The sequence below is a fragment of the Microtus oregoni genome, unplaced genomic scaffold (assembly GCF_018167655.1).
Source record: "Microtus oregoni isolate MIOR12 unplaced genomic scaffold, Mior012 000145F_ref0000173, whole genome shotgun sequence".
In the NCBI taxonomy this organism is placed as follows: Eukaryota; Metazoa; Chordata; class Mammalia; order Rodentia; family Cricetidae; genus Microtus; species Microtus oregoni.
This window is the reverse complement of record NW_024544795.1, coordinates 321,863-345,641: the sequence shown is the minus strand read 5'-3', so window position 1 is coordinate 345,641 and position 23,779 is coordinate 321,863. Positions and strand designations below refer to the sequence as shown.

The 23,779-nt window shown below is 38.3% G+C and overlaps 1 protein-coding gene and 1 pseudogene across 1 annotated transcript in view; one reads left to right on the top strand and one right to left on the bottom strand.

Moving 5' to 3' along the window:
• Window positions 1–20,783, bottom strand: part of LOC121444871 (transmembrane gamma-carboxyglutamic acid protein 1) — a 129,047-nt gene extending 108,264 nt beyond the window's left edge. Inside the window, exon 1 of the mRNA XM_041646797.1 lies at window positions 20,653–20,783. The gene's annotated coding sequence lies outside the window, so the exon portion shown is untranslated. The remainder of the gene's footprint in view (window positions 1–20,652) is intronic.
• Window positions 14,478–15,094, top strand: LOC121444872 (annotated as a pseudogene).
• Window positions 20,784–23,779: the final 2,996 nt, after the last annotated feature.

Here is a 23,779-nt window from a genome sequence, read left to right as displayed (position 1 = left end):
AGGACAGAGGAATACAGAATCTGAGATGGAACTCATCATTTCTAGAAGGGATGGAAGACTCATGGAGCTCTTAACCTTGGCTTTTCACCATCACATGCATAGTGCATATGACGAAAGCAGCAAGGGCACATGGGGTAAACTTCTCATTTTTCGGGTGCACAGAATCATAAAAATCATGTTGGAAAATACTGAAAATTATGGGACTAGAAGGAATAAGAGTCAGGGAAAGTCTGCAATATTTTGTCTACCAAGATCTCTATAGAACCCTAGATTAAGTTCCTAGAGAACAGATGTGTAATAAAATAACTGCAAACTGAGGCTAGAACTGTCACAGTGAATTCACCAGTATGTGCTGAGAAGTAGGTTGACACAGGTTTATGGTGTACACATGCTTGGTGGAAGGAAGATGGTATGTCTTTTAGCATGGGAATTGTAACAGACAAAATAAGCATAGCAGAAGCAAGCACAAAAGAAAAGACTCAGCAGTCTGGCCTTAGAAAAACAAAGAAAAGGGATTCAAAGAACCATGGTCATTCAAAAGATAAAAGGATAAAACCTTAATCTCTAACTACTGATATCTCTGATTAAACACTGAATCTCATTTATATAGACCAGACTGTTACAAAACAAAAAGTAGATAGGACCTATTTCAAAAGTAGTAGTAATTATCTCTATCTCTCTTTCTCTGTCTCTCTCTCTGAGAGAAAATAGAAATAAGATGAGAATTTGAAATTATATGGTAATGAAACTACATCAGAATCTTAACATGCAATTAATAGTGCTTATAAGAAAATTTAAAGTCTCAAATGACTATGTTTTAAAAGAACATAATGCAATATTAACAGTGGATTACATTTTCTGTTGTAATAAAAACACTGTGACCAAGGCAACTTAAAGAAGAAAAGGCTTATTCTGGGCTGACATTTCTAGAAGGATAGGAGTCCATTACCATTATGGCAGATAATATGGCAGTGGGCAGGCAGGTATGGCACTAGAGCATCAGCTAAGAGCTCAGATCCGGATCCACAATCAGGAAGAAGAGAAAGAGGAGCACACTGGGAATGACTGGGGAGTACTGAAACATTAAAGACCACCCCTATTGACAAACTTCATCCAACAAGGCAACATCTCCTAATCCTTCCCAAACATTCCCATCAACTTGGGACCAAATATTGAAACACATGAACCTACGGGAGTTGTTTTCATGCAAACCATTACAGAAACATTTTTAAATGTAAAATTTAGAAAATAATTTTTGTGAATCTTCTTATTTCCTAGAGATAACACTAGGATAAGAATACCTTGCTTTCAACTCTACTACAGAGCAACAGTACTGAAAAGAGCCTGCTATTGGCATAAGAACAGACAAGAGAACTAACGGAACCAAGTAGAAGACCCGGATATTAATCCACACACCTTCAAACACCTAATTTTTGACAAAGAAGCAAAAAATATCAAATGGAAATAAGCGTATTTAACAAATGGTGCTGGCATAACTGGATATCAACATGGAGAAGAATGAAAATAGACTCATAACTATCACCATGCACAAAACTCAAGTCCAAATGAATCAAAGACCTCAACATTGGGAACATGGGGACCTTGGGGAAGGACTGCAGTGGGGAGAGGAGAGGCAGGGACGGGAGCAGAGAAAAATGTAGAGCTCAATAAAAATCAATAAAAATTTAAAAAAAGAAAGCTAAAAGTGAATTAACTTTTGACCATCAATATAATTCGTAGCTTTTAATAGTAAGGTACATAGAGATACGTTAAACAGCTTTTGAAACCAGAATAATGTCGTGCCCTTACAAAATTCAATGTAACAGACTAGATGCAAAAGGGGACTACTCAAGATTCCATGGCCAAGATTATACAGAGATAGCTGATTTAATTAAAGCTTTTGGGAAGTAAATTCATACACTGCTTTAAACAAATACATCTCAACCACACAATATGATAAATTTTAAAAAGAGAAGCAAAACCACATGTCTTTGTAGTAATTTAACAGGATAAAAAAAAACAATATCAGTTAAAGTTCAACAATTATACCACAAGAGAGAAAATCCTCAGTGAGACCTAGGATAATTGGTAAAAGTTAACTATACAGTATTGTTCCGGGCAGGCCCTCTATTAAGAACTGAAAGTAACAGTAAAGATAATTCAAAGTAAAACAGCCTTCAGCTATTGTCCACCTAGGAACAAAATTGGCAATGAAAATGAAAACCCACATAATGTGTGTGAGTTTTCTGTTGGCATAAAACATCATTGAAAGTTTAAGAGACTATAGTAGTGTCTCAGAATTTTTATTGTTGTGAAGAGATGCCACAACCATTGAAGTAATAAGGGCAATGGCGGCTGCGTTCCCAGCACCCCGGCCGCCTGCTCGGCTAGCTTATGCCCGAAATAATTACACGGAAACTGTATTCATTTAAGCACTGCTTGGCCCATTCTCTTCTAGGCTAATTCTCACATATTAATTTAGCCCATTTCTAATCATCTGTGTGTGGTACCCCAAGGTGTGCTTACCAGGAAGATTCTAGCCTATGTCCATCCTGGGTCGGAGCTTCATCGTGTGTGTCTGCCAGGGAGCAGGGCATGGCGTCTCTGCTGAGGCGTCTGCTCCGGAGAGAGCTGTGGAGTCTCTAACCTCACTTCCTCTTCCTCCCAGTGTTCTGTTTACTCCACCCACAGGGCCAAGCAGTTTCTTTATTGGCCAATGACCTTCCTCTATCATTTCCCCTTTTTCGGTTTAAACAAAAAAAAAAAAAAGCTTTAACTTTAACATAGCAAAATTACATATAACAAAACAGTTATCAAGTAAAAGTTACAATAATCTTTATCATAACAAAGGAAAACTATAACTATAACTAACTATTCTTAACTCCATCAAAGACTCCAGAAAGATACAATACTACCTAAGCAAACAAGAAAAAAGCAACTTTTAAAACTCTAGAAATGACAGAGACATCTCGCTGCCTGGACAGTCACCCAAAGTTCCTCTGTACCGTTGGGGCATCCATCTTCAGCCTTCAGGCCCATGCTATCCAGCAGACATTTCCATAAAGCAGGAAAATTCAAAGTCAGTTCAGTCACTATCTGTTGTGTCCTGCAGAATGTCTCGCAGACTCTTTCATGAATCAGGAACCCCGAAAGATTATCTCACCTTAGGCAAGTTCAGTAGTCCTCTCTCTGTGGGTTCTCTGTGTCCAGTTAATGCAATAGTCCAGGCAAGAGCAGTTTCTTGCCCAAATGGCTATCAAACTCCATAAGGTGCCTCTTCGATGCCCATCTTCCTCTTGAAGTACATTGGTGCTGCCAGGAGCGGAGTGTCTCATTGTCATGAATAGTCCTCAGTTATTAAAACATTAAATGTGCTATTCCGTAATCTTTGAAAGACATGAAGAATGTCTATCTAAAATATATCTCTATATATCTAGAAAATCTAACTTACATGACTACAAGCTTTACTATTATCGATGATTATCCATTAACAACCTATATTTCTTAATTATACAGTACATATTTAAATGAACTACACAATCACAATACCTTAATCAATATCAGAAATACATATACATATAACAAAATTGACCTTAAATCTCTATCAATAAAGCAAAATCTATACTAATGTAAATTATTCATATCTATATCATATCCCCCTTTAAATGTAAAAGAACGTTTATAAACCATATTTGGGAACATGGGCGCAGTTTTTTCTCTCCAAACTGCTTCCTGCTGAATGGGGGCGTCGTTAATTAGGTCTTTCATGGTATAACCTGTGTGCTAGTTTCATCTCAGTTGGCAGTTGAGCGAAGCAATTTTCTGAAGGTGTTCACACCAACCCTTCAGGAGGGCATGGTCCATCATACCAAATCGGAGTAGAAGAAATGAACAGCGTCTCATCCTCTGTGAAAACAAAATAAGAAACTCCTTTCCAAAGTATCATATCCTTAGATCCAAATTCATAATATCTATGTTGGATTAGTTCAGCAGTATTTATAAATAAATATCTTTTAGCATCTGTTTCTCCTTCCTCAGCATTTAAAAAATTCAAAGAGAGCATAATAGCATACAGTATCAAAATTCTCTGTGTATTTTCCATCTTTGTGCAGCTTTGTTTTAACCTCTATTTTGTTTATTTTTACTTTTAACTCTTTGCTTTTTGAGACAGGTTCTCTGTATCTTTGACCTGAAGTAACTCTGTAGACCAGGCTGTCTTTGAACTCTCAGAGATCCGCCTGTCTCTGCCTCCCAGGCATTGGGATTAAAGGTGTAAGCTACTACACCTTGAACTCACAGAGATCTGTTTGCCTCTGCCTTCTAGGCACTGGGATTAAAGGCGTGTGCTACCACACACAACAACTCTCTTCCTTTTTTTTTTTACTTTAAGAACTTCAACTTTTAGTTTGCATATATTTTTAACACGCTTTAAACCATTCAGACATTTTCTCTGTCTTTGAATCTCTCTTTACTGTATATCTCTCTTTTTCTGACCACATGAATCTTTAATTTACCAAGCAATCTCAGTATGATTAAAGGCGTGGCTTTGCCGGCTAGATCCAGTCCATTCCTTAGCTTTCCAGCCTCATGGCGGATATACAGGCTATAGCCATGTTTACTGCAACAACTGTATGGCATTTCAAGGTCCCTGCCAGCAAGTGAGCTACAACAGACAACACTCAAGTCCTCTCTGGGTAGCCGGCCCTCCTGCCTCAAACAGTCAGAGTTTGCCCTGGCAGGATGGCCCAGAAAGCCGGCATTTTTAAACGGCGCAGCTTTTTTCCTGCTATGGCTGAAAACCGAAAAGCATGTGTTCAGCTTTTCGTCAACACCGTTTAAGTGTTTCGTGGCAGGACCTCTTAATGAGTTGCAGGCTTTGCAGCTAAAGCTGAGTCAGGAAGCCTCTCTTAGATGAGGCGCTTGCTTGCCTCTAGCAAGCAGAGTAGAACCGAGAATTTGCTGCTACCAAGAAACCAGGCACAATGCTTTCATTTTGTTCTAGAATTACTTCCCAAGCTGTCTCAGGCTTTATGTGGAAGCAGTTGTCCACGTGGGCGCTATATGAAGTAATAAGGGTGGCGGCGGCTGCGTTCCCAACACCCCGGCTGCCTGCTCGGCTAGCTTATGCCCGAAATAATTACACGGAAACTGTATTCATTTAAGCACTGCTTGGCCCATTCTCTTCTAGGCTAATTCTCACATATTAATTTAGCCCATTTCTAATCATCTGTGTGTGGCACCCCAAGGTGCGCTTACCAGGAAGATTCTAGCCTATGTCCATCCTGGGTCGGAGCTTCATCGTGTGTGTCTGCCAGGGAGCAGGGCATGACGTCTCTGCTGAGGCGTCTGCTCTGGAGAGAGCTGTGGAGTCTCTGACCTCACTTCCTCTTCCTCCCAGTGTTCTGTTTACTCCACCCACAGGGCCAAGCAGTTTCTTTATTGGCCAATGACCTTCCTCTATCAAACCATGGTCTCTCTCTCTCTCTCTCTCTCTCTCTCTCTCTGTGTGTGTGTGTGTGTGTGTGTGTGTGTGTGTGTGTGTGTGTGTGTTTGTGTGTGTGTGTGTGTCTGTGTCTGTGTGTGTCTGCGGTTTTTTTGAGAAAAGGTTTCTCTAACAGCCCTGCCTATCTGGGAACTTGCTTTGTAGACCAGACTGGACTGGAACTCACAGAAAACCATCTGCCTCTGCCTCCCAAGTACTGGGATTAAAGGTGTGCACCACCATGCCAGGCAGCTCTTAGAAAAACAAAAAAAACAAAACAAAACAAAAATTTAATTGGGATGGTTCATTTACAGTTTACAGATCAAGAGACATGAGGCCCCCAAAACCCCAGCAGAGAACCCCTACTGGACCTGAAGACTCATCAGTCACCAGAATCTGGTCAGAAGATCTGAGAGGAAACAGAAACCAAGGAACAAAATACTCATTCAACAAAGACAAACACAGGAATCAACACCTAGACCTACAATCACCCCAAACCAAAATGCCTAAATGGTACTGTAAGAACACAATCAAAAACAAAAAGAGCAGTATGTCACCACCAGAACCAAGCTACCCTATGACAGCAAGACCTGAACATTCCACCACAGTTGAACCACAAGAAAAAGACATTAAAATAACTTTGTGAAGATGATGGATGTCCCTAAAGAGGAAATTAAAAAAAAATAAAGAAATGGAAGAAAAGACAGCCAAAAAATTGAAGGAAATCAATAAATCTCTTAAAGAATGTCAAGAAAACCAAGAAAAAGACAAACAGTTGACAAAAAAATATAAAGCTGTTTGTTCAATACATGAAAATGGAAATAGAAGTAATAAAGAAAACACAAACTAAAGAAATTTTGGAAATAGAAAACCTGGGCAAGCAAACAGGAACTACAGCTCCAAGCATCAACAACAGAATACAAGAGATAGAAGAGAGAATTTCAGGAACTGAAGTTATGATAGAGGAATGGATTCATCAGTCAAAGAAAATGTTATATCTAAAAATTCTTGAAAATAAAACATCAAGGAAATCTGCGACACTATGAAAAGACCAAATAAAAGAATAACAGGAATAGAAGAAGAATCCCAACTCAAAGGCCCAGAAAATATATTCAACAAAATTACAGGAGATAATTTTCCCAAGGTTTAAGAAGGACATGCCTATAAAGGTACAAGATTATAGAACACCAAATAAAATTACAGAACACCAATAGAAAAATGTCCCTTGGCACATAATAATCAAACATTAAACATACAGAACAAAGAAAGCATATTAAAAGCTGCAAAGCAAAATGAGAAAGTAACATATAAAGGTAGACCTATTGGAATTATACTTAATATCTCACTGGAGACCCTAAAAGCCAAATATGCTGCAGACATTAAGAGACAACAGACACCAGTCAGGCTATACCAGCAAAACTTTCAATCACCATAGGGGAAGAAAACAAGATATTCCATGATAAAGTCAAATTTAATCATTATCTATCCATAAACCCAGCTCTACCAAAACTACTAAAAGGATTCCAACCCAGGGAAGTTAGCTACACCAACAAAAACACAGGCAATAGATAATCTCACACCAAAAGGAAACTACATACATTTACACCACTACCACCACTACCACCATCAAAAACAACAACAAAAAAATAGTGAAAATTTACAATCACCAGCCATTATTATTTCTCAATATCAATGGACTCAATTTGTCAATTAAAAAAACAAACCCAAGCTAACAGAAATGGATAAAATAAAAATGGATCCATCCATCTGCTGCATACAAGAAAACATACCTTGACATCGAAGACACACATCAACTCAGAGCAAATGGTTAGAAAACCACTTTTCAATCGAATGGACCAAAGAATCAAACTGGTGTAGCTATACTAACATCTGAGAAAATAGACATTAGACCAAAATTAATTTAAAAAAAAGATGAAAAAGAACATTTCATATTCATCAAAAGAAAAATCCACCAAGATGATGTCTCAATTCTGAACATCTATGCAGCAAATAGAAGGGCACTCACATTTGTAAAAGAAACATTACTAAAGCTTGAATCAATATGTCAAACCCCACACATTAATAGTGGAGGACTTCAACATCACACTCTTACCAATGATCGGGTTGCCCAGACAGAACCTAAAGAGACGAATGGAACTAACAGATGTTATGACTCAAATGGACCAAATAGATATCTACAGAATGTTTCATCCAAACAGCAAATAATATACCTTCTTCTCAGCATCTCATGGAACACAAACTTGATCACAAAGCAAATATTAAGACATACAAAAAAAATTGAAATAACAGCCTGTATCTTATGAGCTCATCATAGATTAAAGTTGGAGTTCAACAACAACACAAACAACAGAAAGCCCACAAACTCATGGAAACTGAACAACTCGCAACTGAATTTCCACTATGTCAAGAAAGAAATAAAGGGCTGGAGAGGTGGCTCACCAGTTAAGAGCACTGACTGCTCTTCCAGAGGACCCAGGTTCAATTCCCAGCACCCACATAGCAGCTCACAACTGTTTGTAACTCCTGTTCCAGGGGCTCTGACAACTTCACACCAATGCACATGAAGTTAAATAAATTATAATAAATTTAAAAAAGAAAAATAAAAGCGTAAAGACTTCAATAAAAATTTCCTAGATTTCAATGAAAATGACCGTGCATCATACCCAAACTAATAGGACACAATGAAAGCACTAAATGCCTACATAAAAAAGTTGGAAAAACCAAGGCCAGCTGGCCTAGGTCTGAAAAAGCATGGGATAAATCCGGACTAGCTGAACATAGCGGACAATGAGGAATACTGAGAACTCAAGAACAATCGCAGTGGGTTTTTGATCCTACTGCACTTACTGGCTTTGGGGGAGCCTAGGCAGTTTGGATGCTCACCTTAGGAGACCTGGATAGAGGTGGGCGGTCCTTGGGCTTCCCACAGGTCAGGGAACCCTGATTGCTCTGCGAGCAGATGAGGGAGGGGGACTTGATCGGGGGAGGGGGAGGGAAATGGGAAGAGGTTGCGGGGAGGAGGCAGAAATCCTTAATAAATAAATAAATTTAAAAAAAAAGAAAAATTTCACACTAGCGACTTAACATCACACCTGAAAGCTCTAGAACAAAAAGAAGAAAATACATTCAAGTGCAATAGAAGACAGGAAATAATCAAACTGAGTACTGAAATCAATAAAATAGAAACAAACAAAACAATGCAAAGAATCAATGAAACAGAGTTGGTTCTTTGAGAAACCCAGCAAGATAGACAAACCCTGATCCAAACTAACAGATGACATGTTAATATAGAAAAGCGACCCCAAAAATTATACCAGGGAACTCCTACAGCTGAAAAGCACCTTTAGTGAAATGGCTGGATACAAGATTAATTTTCAAAAACCAGTAGCCCTCTCATAGGAGATTGAGAAATGTGCAGAAAAGAAATCAGAGAAGCAACACCCTTGATAATAGCCACAACAATGTAAGATATTTTGGTGTATCTCTAATCAAGAAGTGACCTGTATGACAAGAACTTCAAGTATTTGAAGAAAAAAATGGGAAAAGATATCAGAAGATTGAAAGATCTATGCTCATGTATCAGTAGGAGTAACATAGTAAAAAAGCCATTTTACCAAAATCAATCTACAGATTCCATGCAATACCCATCAAAATTACAGTACAAATCTTTGCAGATCTTGAAAGAAAAATACTCAACTTCATATAGGAAAACAAAAAAACCCAAGATAGCTTACACAATCCTGTACAATAAACGAACTGCCAGAGGTGTCACCATGCCTGATATCAAGCTCTATTACAGAATGACAGTAATTAAAACAGCATTAGGTATTGGCATAAAAATAGATGCATTGTTCAATGGAATCAAACCTAGGACCAGACAGAAATCCACACACCTATGGACATTAGAGCTTTGACAAAAAGCCAAAACTATACAATGGAGAGAAGAAAGAATCTTCAACAAATGGTGTTACCATAACTGATGTCAGCATGTAGAAGAACAGAAATCGATCCATATCTATCACCCTGCACAAAATTCAAGTACAAGTGGATGGAAGACCTCAATGTAAATCCAGTTAGACTGAACCTGATAGAAGAAAAATTGGGAAGTAGTCTTGAATGGATTGGCTTAGGAAACTACTTCCTGTATATAACACCAGTAGCACAGATACTGAGATCGACAATTAATAAATGGGACATCCTGAAACTAAAAAATCTTCTGTAAGACAAAAGACATTGTCACTAGGACAAAACACAGACTACAGAATGGGAAAAGATCTTCATCAACCCCACATCTGACAGAGGGCTGATTACAAGAATATATAAAGAACTCAAGAAACTAGACATCAAAATATCAACTAATCCAATTTAAAAATGGGGTACAGACCTAACCGGAAAACTCTCAAAAGAAGAACCTCAAATGGCTGAGAAACACTTTAAAAAAATGTACATCATCCTTAACCATCTGGGAAATGCAAATAAAAATGACTCTGAGATTCCACCTTCCACCTGTCAAAATGGCTAAGATCAAAACCACCGATGACAACTTATGCTGTGAAGAATGTGGGACAAGGGAAAACTCTTCCATGCTAGTGGGAGGGCAAACATGTACAGCCAATTTGGAAATCAATATGGTGGTTTGTCAGCAAGATATCCCAGAGGAATTTCGGTGAGGGGCCAGCATTGATGGTGTAGCAGAAGCCAGAGGCCTTGAACCTGATCAACAACACACTACATAATTTGCAAGTAAAGCTGTTTGGTCAAAAGAGTATGCTGCACAATACACCGCAGCTCCCAACATTACTAAGATGAAAGAAGAGGTGACAGAGAAGTGGGAAAAATAGAATAGCAAGTGTGGGTTTTTTATTATTTGTTTTTGTTTTTCAATCAATATTCCTATTTTTATTTTTATTATTTCTTTTTATGTCTTCCTGGGGGTGGAGGATGCTGCAAGTGAGAAGGGTGGATACAGAAGAACTGGGAGATGGGTGAGACTGGGATGCCTGATATGAAATTCCCAAAGAATCAATTAAAAATTATATAATAAATAAAGAAGCTGAAGTGTGGTTTACCACAGTTGATGGTTTGCGGGGAGGGGGTAGGGAAGGACTCAATTATCTTTAATTGATAACTTGGGGCTAGCTACTGGGTGATTGAGCATGTTCCAATGAATATATGGACAACACAAATGGGACTTTGTGTATTTTTTGCTTTTGGAAGTAGGGCACAAAGATGAGAGTGTGAACCTGGAAGGAATAGGGAGCCAGTGTGATGTTGTGTATTGTATGAAATCCTCATATAATCAATAGGAATATTATGCTGGGGAAAATAAGGAAAAATTTAAAAATGAAAACAAATATCACAACAACTTAAAGGAATAGAGAAAATAAATTTCATTTGTTTTTTCAAATTGTGACTAGATATCTGATATTCTCAACACCATGTCCTCTATTTAATGAACTGAACTCAGGTTGTTTTCAAGAGCAGTAAGTGCTCTTAACTGCTAATCCATCTCTGCAGCCTCAAATAAGAAAAGTAACCAGTGGTCTCTTCTTAAAGTAAAGTCTTTAAAATCTGTTAGCTCTTTATACCCTTGACCCTATGATAAGTGAGGAGGGAAGTGCCTGAGACACACTTAAAACATGTTTCCTATTGTCTTGTTCCAAGCAGTTGGCTTGTTTTTAGAATTGTTTGTTTATGTATTAGGGGAGTCTGTCTGACTGTGTCTGCATATGTGTTTGCATGTTTGATTGTCCTTGTATGTGTGCTAGTCAGAAGGTGACTGACTGATGTTCTCCTCTATAACTCTCTACACTTTTCTTTTAAGGCAGGGGTCTCTTCTTGAACTGAGGCTGTTTTCCTGTTGAAGAGTGGAAGCCTAAGCAATCCCCTTATTTCTTCTTTCTTAGAGCTGGATATGTGACTTCAGAATAATCAGCACTGAGCCATCTCTCTGACCGCTAGTTGACTTGTTTTTTATTAAGCATAGTCTCTTTAACAGTTCTTGGCTACAGTTTTATGAAAGCTGCACGCTGAAACTTTTGCGAAAACTTCAAGCTTTCAATTATTTTTTCTTAACTTATTGTTTTCAGTTCTCAACATAAATCTCTCTAAAAGCAGCAAGGAAAGCCCACATTGCAGAATGAATGTGGGCTTCATTCACTGTGTAGAAATACCTTCTACCAGGCTAATTAGTCTATCACTTTCAAATTTAACCTCTCATGAAGTCTTAAGGCAGAAGCAAAATGTAGAAAAATTATTTGACACATATGAAACATGAATAATCTCTAGTCCAATTACCAATGGAATCCTCATTTCCATCTGTTTTTCCTGTCCACATCTCTCTGAGGATTCTGAGCTAAGGTTCTAGCCAAATCACCCATTTGGCTCTGGTTATAAAATTCTGGGGCTGTTCTTAACCCTCATTTCTATTTCTCCCCAAATTTTTAGGACACACATGTTCTAAAACCATCTTAACAACAGTCATGTCAGCCATCACAGCAACAATTTCACCTCTCTGGCACTTAGTTTTTGTGCTAGATGTTTTCTTTTCCATCACTGTGACAAATACCTGAAGGAATAAAGTCAAAGCTCACATTTTCAGAAATTTCAGTTGGGAATTGGCTATGTTCATATTTCTGGATCTGCAATGAGATGAAATATCATGGCAGGAAGGCACAGTAGAAGAAAGCCCTTCAATGCATATGAGCCAGTAAATAGAGAATATGTGCTTGTTCTAACAGCTCTCACCTTTTAATTTATTCCATCTGAGTCTTGTTTATGCTGGTGTTCCTCATATTTGAGGTGAGTTTTAATTTCCTCAATTACTTCTCTCTGAAATTTCCCCAAGGTCACACCCAAAAATGTGTTTTATCTTCTGGACATATTTCAATCCAATCAAGTTAAAAGTCAAGATTAATCAGTACAGAAGGGGAATTCCTTAACTTCACAAAAACAATCTGTTCCTTAAAAATTACTAATAACATCATATTTAATGGTTTGAAACAGGAAGCACTCCCTCTAATTCAGAAACAAGGCAAATATGTCTCCTTTTACCACTCCTTTTTATATCATACTGGAAATTCTACCAAGTAGAATTACTGAAGGAAAGGAAATAACTGTTAAATACTGTTAGAACCAAGAACCAAAACTGCTTTTGTTTGCATATAACATGGGTGTCACAGTAGAAAATATCAAAGAATTGACAAAACAGTTCCTAGAATTAGTACAGCTAGATTTCATGATATAAGGTTAAGAAACAAAATTCAATGTTCTTTCTATATTATCAGCAATGAACAATTACAAATTGAAACTTAAAACTCATCACAATTTATCTTGGCTTACGTTTGATATTAATTAGTTAACAATCTAATAACATTTATATAAGATGTCTATTATGAAAACCCTGATGAAATAAATAAAAGGACCAACAAAATTAAAGTACTTCTGGAATCAAGGATACAGAGACCCAATAGTTTCAAGGTATCCCTTTTCCCCAAAGAAACATTAAACAACTTATTTTATGCCTATAAAAATTTGTTCTGAAATTTATATTGAAAGGCAAAAGTTATGGAATAGCCAATTCAATACTATAAAAGAATAAAGGCAGCGGAACATTACTATCAATTTTAAGACTGTATTAATTACTTGTCTCATTGCTGTGACAAAATACCTGACAAGAGCAACTTAAGGAAGAATTTATTTCTTATTACAATTCCAGGGGATATTATTCAGCATAGCAGGAAGGAACAATGGCCAACAGCGGGAAACAGCTGTTCAAATTGTGTCCACAGCAGAAAGAAAAGACAGTTATGAATGTCTGTGCTCAGCTCACTCTTTTTATTTATTCAGTCAAGGACCACAGGCCATGAAATGGTATGACCCACATTTATGTTGATTGTTCCTATGTCAGTTAACTTAATCAGGGCAATACGTCACACACGGGCCCAGAGATTGTTTACATGGTGATTCTAAATATCATCAAATGGAAGGAGATGGGGGAAAGGAAACCACGACCAGAATATATTGTATGAAATTTCAGTAAAATAAAATTAACCCCCCACAAAGACTTACTATAAGACTAAAGTAATAAAAAAAATGTGATATTTGCAAAATAATAGATTAGTCAATGTAATAGAATAAGTTCCCATAAAGGGATACATATTAATGCAGCTAACTTGTCTTTGAAAAAGGACAAAAGAAAACATAAGTCTTTCATTTAATGCTGACAGAAATGGATATCAGCATGCAAAATCAAAAATGAATATAGAAATCCAGGATATGCATGTGGTTAGACCTCTTAAGTTTCAGAAATCAGGAGGCAGTGGCAGGCAGATCTCTGTGAGTTTGAGGCCAGCTTAGTCTGCAAAAATGTTCCAGGACACTCAGGTTTTTACAATGAGATCCTGTCTCAAATAAAATAAATATAGAGTTGATATATGTAGTTCAGTTCTTAAGAGTGTTTGCCTAACATACATGAAGCCCTGGGGTCAAATTGAGGAATATATAAAAAAGGCTATATGCAGACATCACACACAGAGCAATTAATTTTTAAATGCATTGCTAACTTAAAATGCGCCACCGTGTTATGTGTAAAATATAAAACGTTAAAACTCCTAGAAGATAGCAAAAGGTAACCTAGATGACTTCAGGTATGATGATGATCTATAAAAGGAACAATTAGTAAACTGGGCTTCATTAAAACATAAACCTTATGCTCTACAAAAGACACTGTCAGGAAAAATAAAAAGAAAATATACTTGCAAATTATTAGATAAAAGATTATCAGGCCAAATATAGAAGTGCTTGATTTAAAAATGGCTAAATGGGTGTGAGGTAGTGGAGCACACCTTTAATCCCAGTATTCAGGAGGCAGAGGGAGGCGGATCTCTGTGAGTTCGAGGCCAACCTGGTCTACAAAAGCTAGTTCCAGTTACTGGAATCACAGTGGCGATTGGAGTCTTACTAAAGCACAGTCATGTCTATTATGTCCTATAACGGAGGGGCCGTCATGGCCATGAAGGGAAAGAACTGTGTGGCCATCGCCGCGAACAGGCGTTTCAGGATCCAGGCCCAAATGGTGACAACAGACTTCCAGAAGATCTTTCCCATGGATGACAGACTGTACATAGGCTTGGCTGGGCTGGCCACCATAGTCCAGACAGTTGCCCAGCGCCTCAAGTTCCGGGTGAACCTGTATGAGCTGAAGGAAGGTCGGCAGATCAAGCCCTACACCCTCATGAGCATGGTGGCCAATCTCTTGTATAAGAAACGGTTAGGTCCCTACTACACAGAGCCTGTCATTGCCGGGTTGGACCAGAAGACCTTTTAGCCCTTCATTTGCTCTCTAGACCTCATTGGCTGCCCCATGGTAACTGACAACTTTGTGGCCAGTGGTACCTGCTCCAAACAAATGTATGGGATGTGCAAGTCTCTCTGGGAGTCCAACATGGATCCAGAACACCTGTTTGAGACCATTTCCCAAGCCACGCTGAATGCTGTGGACCGGGATGCTGTCTCAGGCATGGGCGTCATTGTCCACACATTGAAAAGGACAAGATTAGCACCAGGACACTGAAGGCCCGGATGGACTAACCCTGCACTCTGGCCCCGGTTTCCTTTTGTTATTTTTCTTCTTAATAAAATTGCTTTTCTTAAAAAAAAAAAAAAAAAAAAAAAAAACCTAGTTCCAGAATAGGCTCCAAAGCTACAGAGAAACCCTGTCACGAAAAACAAAACAAAAAAAGCTAAAGGGTCTATAGACAACCCTTCAGTCCCTCAGTAAAAGAAGAAACATAGATGGAAAATAAACATATAAAAAGATGCTCAGCATTACATGTTTTTAGGGAAGCTCAATTTAAAGCAACAATGGAATAGCACTATACATATAGTAAAATAACCAAAATAGAGAACACTGACACTACTGTTAATGCTGTTGATGGAGAATGGACCTCTCGTTTGCTACCAGTGCAACTGAAAATATAGTACAGTCACTGTGTATGTTGTCAGTTTCTAGCAAAACCAAACTTATTCTTAACATAGAATACAGCACTCACATTCCTTGGTATTTACTCGAAGGAGTTGTGAAGTTATGGTGTGGGAAGAGGCAAAAGGTTATAGAATATTGATATTTACACTAGCTTTATTTACTATTGCTAAAACTTAGAAGTAACAAAGATTTTAAGAGATAAATAGACAAACTATGACATAGCCAGATGAGGTGTTATTACCCAGCACCTAAGAGAAATAAGTTATCAAACCATGGGAAGACATGCGGGAAGTTGAAATGTGCATTACTAAATGAAAAGAATGGGGGAACCCACATAATGTATGATCCCAAGTAGACAGTGTTTTGCACAAGTTGAAAATATGGAACTAGTAGAAGAATCAATAATTACTAGAGGTTAGAGAGAGTAAGTGATAAACATATGTGTTGTGGGAGAGATTTGTTTAACTATGTAAAGATGTACTGTATTTGCTTAATTATGTAAAGGTGTGTAGCTATTTCACCTTGCCTGCCTAAGGCACCTGACTGGTCTAATAAAAAGCTGAATGGCCAATAGCTTGGCAGAGGAGGAATGGTGTGGCTGGTGGGCAGAGAGAAAAGGGGAGCCAGTCAGCCCACTAGAAAACTGCCAATTAGGGGGCAGCCAACAAGCAGGGCTAGCTAGACATGGAGAAATCAGGAAAGCAAGATGGAAAGTATGTAGATGAGGTAAATGAGACTCGGGAAAGCACATAGATTAATAGAAATGGGTTAATCTAAGTTAAAGGAAAAAAAGCTAGCTAGAAACAAGCCTAAGCTAAGGCCAAGCATTCATAATTAGTACTAAGTGTCTGTGTCATGATTTGGGGGCTGGCAGTCCAAGAAAGCCTGCTACACAGACGAAGCAAAGATTTGTAGGTCAGTCAAACTATCTGTGTGATATGACAAACGGGAATGCAATCATTACACTTTTGTCCAAACCTATAGAATGTTTAACCCAAAGAGAAAGGTCTATGTAATCAATACATCTTAGGTGATAATGATGTGTCAGTATCAAGTTTATCAGTTGAAACAATGGTACCACTATGGTACAGTTTATCCTATGGTGCAGGAAATACAGGAGGCATATGAGAACTCTATTTCCTACTAATTTCCCTGTTAACATAAAACTTCTCTAAAAATAGTACTTCTTGATTAAAAAATTAATAACCTCTTCACTTACAATGATGTGACTTATTCCTTGAGTTTTCTACTAAGATACACCTACAAATTCTAGCTGGATACTAAATAAGAATCTTAAATAGATTCACTGAGAAATAGTATTCATCACTTAATAAAACATGCAAAGAGAATACCATCAGCTTCACCCTTTCTGCCTTTAGACTTACGTTTTAATTCATTCTTTTCTCTTCTCTCTGTCTCTAACCCCACTGTCTTCTGTTCCCTGCTCCATTAATATCTTCAAGCATTACACCTTCAGTCACACCTGTTCTCTAACAGGCTTTTCAACTCTCTTTGGTGGTCCCACTGTACTGAACCTTTAAAATCTTCAAGCTGCAATTTTTGTCTCAACTTCTTTTGCCAACAATTTACACACACACACACACACACACACACACACACACACACACACAAAAGAAGAAGTTTATTTTCACTGTCTCTACATACTTACTTCTACCACTCAAAGTACTTCATAAACAGAGTGGACCTCAAAAAATTCCCAGGGTGATTTTGTTTTGTTTTGTTTTGTTTTTACTTCTACAACCCAAATTCTTTTTTTAAAGATTGTATTTACTCTGTATACAGTTTTCTACCTGCATGTATGACCGCTCATCAAAAGAGGACACTATAAATGGTTGTAAGCCACCATGTGGTTGCTGGGAATTGAACTCAGGACCTCTGGAAGAGCAGCCACTGCTTTTATCCTCTGAGCCATCTCTCCAGCCCCTCTACACCCTCAATTTCTAATTTGATGGGTTTATACGAAGGAAAGGAATTAATATAAGCATGTTAGGTGAAAGTGCTTCCTAAAGGCAGAGTCCAATGCATAAGCCAAATTAAGAAACCTTTATTCCAAATACCTGCAATGTCGTTCTAATCCTAAGAATGATAATATTCCACCAACTGAAGAATATAATTAAGTCAATCCTCTGCACCTGACATAACCATCCCCAACTAAAAAAGGAAAGTTTCTTTGGTTATTAAATACAAGTATCTTCCCTTGCTTGTTTCCTTTCCACCCTCATGTGATATGACAACCCTAGCTTTAAGCACACTCTGTTGTTTATCTAAAGACAGGGAAACACCAGAAACACAAGGAGGAAATCTGAATGAGAAAAATTCAAAGGAGAAAAGTGTAAAATAATCAAAATGGCTTGGTATCACTTTCTTCAATAAATGTGTGCACGAATCAGAAAATACGTAGAATTTAATATATATATATTATTATATATTTTATTATATATTTATATATAATAATATATTATATATATTATTATATATATAATATATATATGAATATATATATATATATATTCATGGAGTACTCAGCCTTTCTGCATCTCAAACTTTATTCATAAGTACCAAACTCTTGAAGCATTGTTTTTGGCAGGGTGATCATTTTTAAAATTACATTGAAAAAAAACTTTACATTTAAGTGGACAGAGGAGAAGTTAAGTAAGGGAAGAAAAACAGGGGTTACTAATGACTAAAACAGGTTCTCTGCTTTTCAGGCATAGACTCTGGATCAATCAAGTTGCCAAATCTTAAGTCATTTTTAAACAATAGAATAAATTCATTCTTTAATAACGTCAATATTTGCTAAGGATCCTCTTAGCAATGGTAAATCCATTCAGGAGATGAAAGTTGGGGACAGGACTGATGAGACTGAGCAGAGGTAACTGGAAGGTCAGTGATACTGTTGTAGTTAAGAGAGCTGTTAGAGACAAGATAGCATAGTCAGACCAAGCTGATTAAGAATATAGTTCAAAAAAGTCTCATTAGCTAAAGGCTCAAACCACCTTAAGACTCAGGAGTACAATATAATGTAGGTTGCAGCTTTCTTTATTAATGTGTTATCCTTTACAAATAATAACTAGTGAGCTCTGTTAATTTTTAGTATTTCCTAAATTCAAACAGCACCTTATTCTGCAAATGACAAATTACACATTCCAGTATACACACTGACTATTCACTAGCTTAGGTCTCTTTTAAAGAGTGCATTTTTATACTCATTATCCTTTTATCTACAGATTTTTTTACACTTCTTTTATGAGGATAAACTGTCACTAACACATGAGAGTGTATCTTTGTTCTCACTCAAAAAACGTTGCTTAAACATCAAATAAAAGTTCAAAATTTTTCTCTTACTCCATGAACTCCATTCAGGATGACTTATCTTTCTAGTAACATTTAATAGCTTGCAACTAATAAGTTTATTGGGTACTCCCCACGTGCATGGTTGTTATTTGGGTAGCAAGAGAGAAAAATAAGGGTAGAGCTATCAAACAGATAAAGCATGATTACATTCTAATTTTTGCAGTAAGTTAATAAGAATGAGTCTGGAAGCATGAATAGGAGTTCACTGGGCTCTTGGAAAAGGCAAAAGGCATCTCTAGCACCCCCCTCACTAGTTTGATAATACTATCACCAAAGCCCTTTGAATAAGTGGAGTAAAGAAGTGAATAAATAAAATAATAAGAAAACATGAGGAAATTCTATTTAAACATATTTCAGATCTGGGAGTAAATGTTTATAAAACAGAATTCACAATCAAGAAAAAGGGGAGGAGTAGGAAGTTTATTATGTTGTATTACGTTAAAACAAATGAGTTAAAATATAAACATCTGCGCTTGGGACCACATATTCCGTCTTTTATAAAAGTTCATAAAAATTAAAACGAAAGCATACGGGCCTTTATCGAATGTCAGAACACTTTTCCTAATGTTTTATATTCTTAGCATCATTGTTAAAATTTCTAAAGTCAGACTGCCATATATCTGGCCGCACCATACCCTTAGAATACACTCTTCCTTGAAACAATGAGCACTAGTTTAGCTAAAAATTTCAGTTACTGATTTGTACAACTTCAAGTTTTTCAAAGTCTGGCCTTATACTGTAACTATTGAAAGGGATTCGTCTAGCTCAAAACTTTGCCACTCCACCTCTTCAGTCACATTCACTTATTTCTTCTCAAATTCCACTAGTTGTTTTTCTCCCGATAGAACTCTTAAAAATGTATATCACACACACACACACACACACACACACACACACACACAAAATGGCTGCAGTCAGAGCACGAACACACACACCAATATCCAGTCACATTCCTATGGGGGATATTCTTACTCAAAATCAACAGACCATGAAAAAGAAAAAAAAAAAGGCCTCAGCAGGAAAGTTCCAAAGTCTCTCCTTTCCTCCAACTCCAAGCCCTCAAGATTCCCCACCCCCTAGGGCGGCAACGTGACTGACTTCTCAAGCACGGACGCGCAAACACACACACACACACACACACACACACACACACACACACACACGTGTGTGTGCTCGCGCGCGCGCGCGACCCTCTGTCACCCGCCATTGCCAACAAAACAGTTATAGCCTTTGTTAAAAATGTCCAGGCACAATGCATCAGAAAAGGGTCACATTAACGAGCAAAGGAAAGTCAGAGGAACGCCACACCCTCTATTGCAACAGCCTAGGCCGGACAGCCCACCTCTCCCAAACCCTCTCCCCAGCGATAGGAAACATTCCTGGCAACTCTGTACCCCGAGAAAACAGAGCAAGGGTAGAGAGTAAGTTGGAACATCGCTCGGGAGCACCAAGCTGGGGCGACTGAACTTGAAGCTGGGCCACCCTCCAGGGCCCTCAAACAAACCTCCCCCTCCCGGCCTGGCCAAGCCCAAGTGTGGATTTCCAGCTTGTCCACTCCCTTCTTCCTTCTTCTAATTCAGCCGCTCCCTACACACCTTGCCACGCGCGTCCCGCCACAGTTCACTCCTCTGCCCACGCGGCCAGAGCCAAGAAACCTCGGGCAGCGCCGCTACCGACACAGCTGCACGAGTTTCCCTCAACCGGGTCAAAGTCTTCCATCCACACCCCGGCCCCTCTTGGGCAGCAGCCACGTTCTCTTGGAAGAGATCCGCACTGCAGCAGCACTCACCAAGAGTCCCGCTCCGCTCCTAAGCGCTGGGAGAGCCGCAAGCCGCTGCTCCGTCGGTCGCAGGGCCAGGACCGGAGAAAGGAGCCAGCAGCAGCTGCTAACCGCCGTCCGGTGGCAGCGGTGGGGAGGGCTCCAACCGGGTAAAGGGAGGAGAGGAGGGGCCACGAGGGGTAGGAAGCAAGGGGCGGGGCCAGGCAGGGCGGGAAAGGGAAGAGTGGTGCCTGGGTAGCTTCTTACAACCCTGCGCTGTGGGCCTTTGAGCTGGAGCCATTCACTCTAGGTGCCCATAACCAGCACAGAAAAGCTGCCATTGGCCCCTCCGTGTGTTCCTGTATCTACCCGCGAGCAAACATTGCTTAGAGCAGGACCAGTTGTCAGAGCAGCGGGTCTCTTTCTCAAACCGCATTGTCAATCTCACCACGCTATTACTTCTTTTTCTTTGTTAATTCTCATTCCACATTTTCCACGGCCCTCTTCAAGATAGTGGAATGCAAATTTCTCATCTGCATGCCTCCTAAGAAGATATGTCCGGAACTAGTGACTAGCCAACCAGACTTTGGATATTGTTACAGTTCAGGGTATTGCCCTTTCCCTGGGGTCAAAAACTTGAGCTACTTCTGAACCAACAAACTTGAGTTACTTCTTGAGGCCAACAATCTGCATTATCTTTAATATTATGTATGCATGCATGCATGCATGTATGTATGTATGTATTTGAGACAAAGTCTTGCTTTGTGGCCCTGGCTGTCTCACCGTGCTCTGAATAATTTACATTGTTAAAATCCATTCAAATGCCTCAGGAAATGAGAACACAATTTCTCAAATAAGGCCTATTTTTAAAATGTTTTAGGTGTTTGTTTTATAATTTGAACACTAGGCTTCTAAGAGCCACTCTTAGATATGGGATGCAAGACCATTCTGTTGTGTAGACTTCCATCTATGATTAAAAGCTTTCTGATTGTTAGCAATTAAAGGAGCCTAAAGTGATTATTATTCTATGCTGCATGCATGCTTAGTTTTAAGTTCTGAGCTTTTCTGTTTAGACTCTGGTCAGCTGTGGCATGGCATTTCACATGCTTTCAGATCAGCTATTAAAATAAACACACCTCAGTGAACCCAAAGAGAATTGGGTGTGGGCTTGAAGTGATTTGTTCCAAGCTAATTTGCCTCCACCCCCTTTTTTACTTTGGTCAATGATGGAATTAGTGCCACACTAGTAGGCCCTTCCCAATAAATACTTTAGTTGTGATTGCAACATTTTATAGGGCAGTCTGGTAATTGTCACTAAAGATCTAAATATACCAAAATTCCTCCCATTAGTTTTGCGGTTCTTTCATCTGTTTCTTTTTTTTTCAAAGTAGACTTTTCTGAGCTCACTTTTACTTTGCATTTGTTTAAAAAAAATAAATAAAAGAATTAGGGAGATTGTAGTAAGGTGGGAAGTGGTTATTGATGAAAGGTTTGCTGGCAGGTTTGTAGAGTGAATCTTTAAGTTACTGAAAATGTAACATCCTATTTGTTTCACTGCTAAAATGTTTCCTGTAAAGAAGGTGTTTTAAAAGAACAGTGGATCAAGAAAGGTGATATTTAAAAATCTAATAGAGGTGGATATGTGGGAGATTTCACTTTTAATTTGATTTCTTTTTTATTCTTCTTTTTTCCCTTAATGGTTATTTTGGTGGAAGTGACCAATACTAGATTGAAATAGCTTAAGCAAAATGACAAAGTTATTGTGTAACCTAAATTGTGAAAGGGTAAGTCTGTTGTTAGCCTTGAGAATAAATAAAACCAGAAAACAGAATGTTTGAAATTTCATCTCAGGCTCTCAATCTTTCCTCTCTCAGACAGGGTCACTCTTTCAGTACCTCCCAAAGTCACATACAACTGGCTTGGAATCACAGCTTCTGACCAACATTGAGTTCAAACTCTCAAGTCAGGTCAGATAGAAGATGTTTCTCTTCCCTCAGTTCAAGTTTTTAAATCACCAGCTAGAGTTTGATTGGGTAGATTATCATAACTGATTCTGGATATTAAGTAAATGGGACCCTACACACACACACACACACACACACACACAAGCACAGGAATAAAAGTAAAGAAAAACTTTCTAAATGAAAATATAAGATATGAAGAAATGTTTCCAGACCAGATTTGACACTCAGGTCTTAAGAAAGACAGAACACTGAGTTTTGTTTTGGGTTATTCTGTTTTGTTTTTAAATTTTATTTCATGTTTTTCCTGCATGAATGTCTATGCACACCTATGCATGCAGTGCCAACAGAGTCAATAAGAGAGCTCCAGATCGCCTGAAACTGGAATGATAGACAGTTGTAACCTACTATGTGGGTGCTGGAAATCTAACCCACACCAGAATAATATTTAGTGTTCTTAATCACTGAGACATCTCTCCAGCTCCAAGATGTTGTTTACAGAAAAAGAGAAAAGAACTAGGTAGACAAAAATTAAAAAATGCACACTGGGCTGGAGAGATGGCTCAGAGGTTATGAGCACTTGCCCTTCATGCACAGGACACAAGTTCAATTCTCAGAACCCACATAGTGTTTTACAACACCCTATAGTTCCAGTACAAGGGAATCTGACACCCTTATCTGGCCTCCAGGCACACATGTGAGGCACCTACATACATACAGGCATTTACACATACATATAAAATAAATAAATCCTCTTTTTAAAAAGAAGATACACACAATACAGTATCTGTATTCAAGGACCACAAATTTGGAATCTTCTCATATTGTGTATGTGTCGCTGTCTGTCTATCTGTCTCTGTCTCTGTCTCTCACTAATGTGTGTGTTTGTTTTCTATGGCTGATGTAACAAGCCATAATACATACTTACTGTTTTAAAATACAAATTTATTGCAGTTGAAGAGATGGATCAGTAGGTAAGAGCACCTTCTGCTTTTGCCAAATACTCAGATTTAGTTTGAAGTACCTACATCAGGAAATTTATAACTACCTATAACTCCAACTGCAGGGGATCTGGTGCCCTCTGACTTATTTGTGCTTTTGATACACAATAAACTAATGTAGGTATGCACATACACATAAAAATTTTAAAAACCCATTTTAAAAATCAAATACAGCAAAAAATTAAATGTGTTACA